The sequence below is a fragment of the Nansenia antarctica genome, assembly GCF_963989245.1.
Source record: "Nansenia antarctica genome assembly, chromosome: 4".
Taxonomy (NCBI): Eukaryota; Metazoa; Chordata; class Actinopteri; order Argentiniformes; family Microstomatidae; genus Nansenia; species Nansenia antarctica.
This window is the reverse complement of record NC_137689.1, coordinates 71,665,972-71,670,405: the sequence shown is the minus strand read 5'-3', so window position 1 is coordinate 71,670,405 and position 4,434 is coordinate 71,665,972. Positions and strand designations below refer to the sequence as shown.

The window sequence follows — 4,434 nt, the reverse complement described above, 5'->3', positions numbered from 1 at the left end:
CACTCTCACTCACTCTCACTCTGTCTCTCACTCTCACTCTCTCTCCTCAACTCTCTCTCTCACTCTCTCTCTCACTCTCTCTCTCTCTCTCACTCTCTCACACTCTCTCACTCTCACTCTCTCACTCTCACTCTGTCTCTCTCTCTCACTCTCATTCTCTCACTCTCTCTCTCACACTCTCACTCTCTCACCCTCTCTCTCACTCTCTCTCTCACTCTCCTCTCTCTCACTCTCACTCTCTCACTCTCTCTCTCACTCTCTCTCTCACTCTCTCTTTCTCACTCTCTCTCACTCTCACTCTCTCTCTCTCTCTTTTTCTCTCTCTCTTTTTCTCTCTCTCTCTCTTTTTCTCTCTCTCTCTCTCTCTCACTCTCACTCTCTCTCTCACTCTCACTCTCTCTCTCTCTCTCACCGGACGGTTATTACCGTACGTAAAAAAACATAAACATTATTTTACAAACAAGCAGTGGCCATGCCTGGTTCTGAGAAGCCCTGTGTGTGGTACTGTAGTTGACCGCTGACTACGGTAACGTAAATGGACTGCACTTGTTACACAGCGCCTTATTCCAAAGCGCATTACATCACCCATTCACACACCGATGGCGGCTAAGCTAGCACGCAAGGCGCCGCCCGGCCCCGCTCATTGGGAGCACACCTCGAAACACCACGTGGCCAGCCGGGGGTTCCAACCGCCCAGCCGCCGACCTTTAGCGATCGTTAGACGACCTAGGCTCTTCCTCCTGAGCCACAGCCACCCCCCCCCCCCCCACCCCCTACCCCCCTACGTAACATAATAATCATCTGATGGAGTGTGGGGCTGTTAGGGACCAGGGCCGATACCCATGGGTATCCCTGATACACAGACACAGCTGCATTAAGCAAACCCATGGAATCTGCGATCCATCTTCAATAGATCAATAGTGTGATCTGAAAGCCGTGTTGGATTTCGCTGCTGCTTTTTTCTTTTTTTTCTCAGACGAAGAGGAGATGATGTCGTCGTGGCGACGGATCAGGACGAGGTTCAATGGAATTGTATCTACATGATGATGAGGCTGGAGTGGATTGTGTGTGGGATGTGTCCCGGGGCTTGTGTGTAGTGTAATAGTATGCAGCAGCAGCGGCCATGGTGATGGATTGGGTTCGCGCGTCGAGCAGCGAGGGTAGAGAGTTGTGTGTGTGTGTGTGTGTGTGTGTGTGTGTGTGTGCTTTGTAAAGTCAACGGAGGGGCATCTTGCCTTGTGGATTATTAAGAATATCCCAGAATATTCATAGAAAACTAAGCTTTGAGGTTCTTTACCCTCTGTGATGTGAGGCGCCGAAGCTTGGAGCGAGCGAGCGTGTTTGTGTGTGTGTGTGCGTGTGTGTGTGTGTGTGTGTGTGTTTATGTATGCGTGTGTGTGTGTCCTGGTGCTTGCAGGTGTGAGTGTGTGTCTGTGGGTGTGAGTGTGTGTGTGTGTGTGTGTGTGTGTGTGTGTGTGTGTGTGTGTGCGTGTGCGTGCAATGAGTGTGTGCTTGTGCCAGAGGGTGAGGGTGTATCTCTCTGTGAGAGTGTGCGTGCATACTGGATGCTTGTGTGTGTGTGTGTGTGTGTGTCTGGGTGTGTGAGTGTTTACATCCCCACCTCTACCTGATCCCCCTCTCCAGCTCTCTGGCTTGCCTCCCCCCCACCCTGCCTCCCCCTCCACCCCCCCCCCCCCCCCCCCCCCAGACCCAGTCAGACAGAGAGACACCGGGAGGACCGCCGCCTGGCGCTAATGGTGTCACTTTCACGGGGCCGGCTCTTGACAAGCGTCCAGGGACCAGCTCTCCACCTCTCCTCTCTAATCCCCCCCCCCCCCTCTCCCCTCCCCCCGCTCACCACCCCCAACCACCCCGCCGCTACACGCCCTCCAACCAGGAACCATCTGTCCTCATCCAAGACACACCGCCGCGGAGATGAAAGGCATTGTTGGGGATGGGGGGGGGGGGGGGGGGGGGGGGGTGGGTAGGGGGGGTTCGTTAGAGTTGGAGGGGGGGGGGTTGTAAAGTGGCACCCAGGTACCGGAGGCGGCACCGTTAGCGTTAGCGGTGGGCTCTCGCGGGGGAAGCCGTCGGCGTCAGAGAGAAGGGTGATCAGGAAGAGTTAGCGTTAGCGTCGGGGGCGCGCTGGCAGGCAGGCGTGGGAGCCTCGCTAGGTGTTAATGAGATTGAGGAGGCTCGGTAAATAACGTCAGGGGGGGAGAAGACAGGACGCTTCTGTTCTGTTCCATGTCTCCCCCCCCCCAGCCACCCCCCACCCCCCCAACCCACCCCGCCCACTCCTCTCTCTGAGTCAGAGAGGGGTGATTTCTCAGTGCGGGCGTGAGATGAGATCGATCGATGCGAGGCGGTGGATGTGAACGTCTTGGGGCTGTACCAGGGACACATTGGGGGGGGGGGGGGTTATATACAGGGTCCTAAAACAACCGATGGAGTGTGTGTGTGTGTGTGTGTTGCTATTTCTCAGAGCACAGCAGAGGTAATACCCCAACCCCAGCAGGTGGTGTGTGGGTGGAAATCGGACGCAAGGTTTTCTAGCCCCCCGACACGTTTCATATCACCCCCCCCCCCTGTACCACACGTAACCCATTAGCCCCGCCGCCGCCGTCCTCCGATTTCTACCTCCGCCGGCCTCCACCTCCGTAATCCGCCGTATCGGAAACAATTTCCGCCGGTGCGGATGATTTTTGTACAAGTCTGCAATTACCTCGAGCTTGGATACGAACGAGCGAAATCCGTCACGTTAATTAACGAGGCAGGATCTGAGAGCGGTGGGTGGGTGGGTGGGGTGGGTGGGGTGGTTGGGTGGGTGTGAGGTTGAGGGATGTGTGTTAGATGGCGGCCAACTCCGGAGCTCGCCGACCTCACCTCCTCCGAAGGGCGCTGATTGATGATGAGACGGAGGCAGCGGTGGCGGCGGCGGAGCTGGAGTCAGCAGCCTCCCTTTCATCAGGGCTGTACGGAAATGGGGCTGATTCATTTCTGTTTGCTCTGTAAACTCTCTGTCACCCCTCCCGGAACTCCCCCCCCACCCCCCCCTCCCCCCCCACCACCCTCCTCCTCCTCCTCCACCCCTTCACAGAAACTCTTGGATGTATAAGTTATGTAATGGTTTTTGATGGTGAGAGAGCAAACTTCATCAATGTTTCACGGCGCCGCTGTTCCCGTTTGAAATCCATGGATATTCCACATGTGGAAGCGGGAGGGAAATGCGGATTGTCATGTTTTTCCAGTGTCTCTCTCTCTCTCTCTCTCCTCCCTCTCTCTCTCTCCCTCTCTCTCTCTCTCTCTTGGGATATTGCCCACTCGATATCCATCTTTCTGTCTTCTCTCTGATTCACTTTACTCCCCTCTCTCTCTCCCTCCCTCCCCTCCCTTCCCTCCCTCCCTCCCTCTCTCCCTCCTCCCTCCGCCTCCCTCCCTCCGCCCTCCCTCCCTCCCTCCCCCTCCCTCCCCTCCCTCCTCCTCCCCCTCCCTCCCTCCCTCCCTCCCCCCTCCCTCCCTCCCTCTAGGTGAGTTCGGACTATGCTGAGCTCAGACAGACCCACAGCGCTGTGAGTGAGGAGAGAGACTCGGCCCAACAGGAGAGGACCCAGCTCCAAGGCAAACTGGAGAACCTCGAGCAGGTCCTGAAGGTGAGAGTACAGCCCTCTGTCCCTCCCTCCCTCCGCTCTCGTGTCCATTTGTCTATCCCTCCATCTGTCCACCTCTCCATCTGTCCATCCGTCCCTCTGTTCATCTCTCTGTCCACCCCCCATCCATTCATTCATCCGTTCATTCATCCATCCTTCCCGTCCATCTGTCCATCCATCCATCCATCCCTCCAGCTATCCATCCATCTGTCCATCCATCCATCATCCATCCATCTAGCTGTCCATCCATCCATCCCTCTGTCCATCCATCCGTCCGTCCATCCCCTCTGTCCATCCATCCATCCATTCATCCTCTCATCCATTCATCCATCCAGCCCAGCTATCCCAATTCCACTCCTCCACCCAAGTCCTCCAGCTTTTCTGTACGTTCTGTCAAGCCATCGTTCATGACGTGGAATAACAGAGTGAGGGTGAGGGTACTGCATTACTGTAGGCCTCTGTATTACTGCCTCTGAGGGTGATACAGTACTGTAGGCCTCTGCATTAGAGTCTCTGAGGGTGCTACATTACTACTGTAGGCCTCTGTATTACTGCCTCTGAGGGTGATACATTACTATTGTAGGCCTCTGTATTACTGCCTCTGAGGGTGATACATTACTACTGTAGGCCTCTGTATTACTGCCTCTGAGGGTGATACATTACTACTGTAGGCCTCTGCATTACTGCCTCTGAGGGTGATACATTACTACTGTAGGCCTCTGTATTAGAGCCTCTGAGGGTGATACATTACTACTGTAGGCCTCTGCATTACTGCCTCTGAGGG

At 55.6% G+C, this 4,434-nt stretch overlaps 1 protein-coding gene across 1 annotated transcript in view; it reads left to right on the top strand.

The window, feature by feature from the left end:
• Positions 1-3,542: 3,542 nt before the first annotated feature.
• rimbp2a (RIMS binding protein 2a) overlaps positions 3,543-4,434 on the top strand; it is a gene marked incomplete at its 3' end in the record, with an annotated part of 36,396 nt that continues 35,504 nt past the window's right edge. Inside the window, exon 1 of the mRNA XM_080530305.1 lies at positions 3,543-3,653. The remainder of the gene's footprint in view (positions 3,654-4,434) is intronic.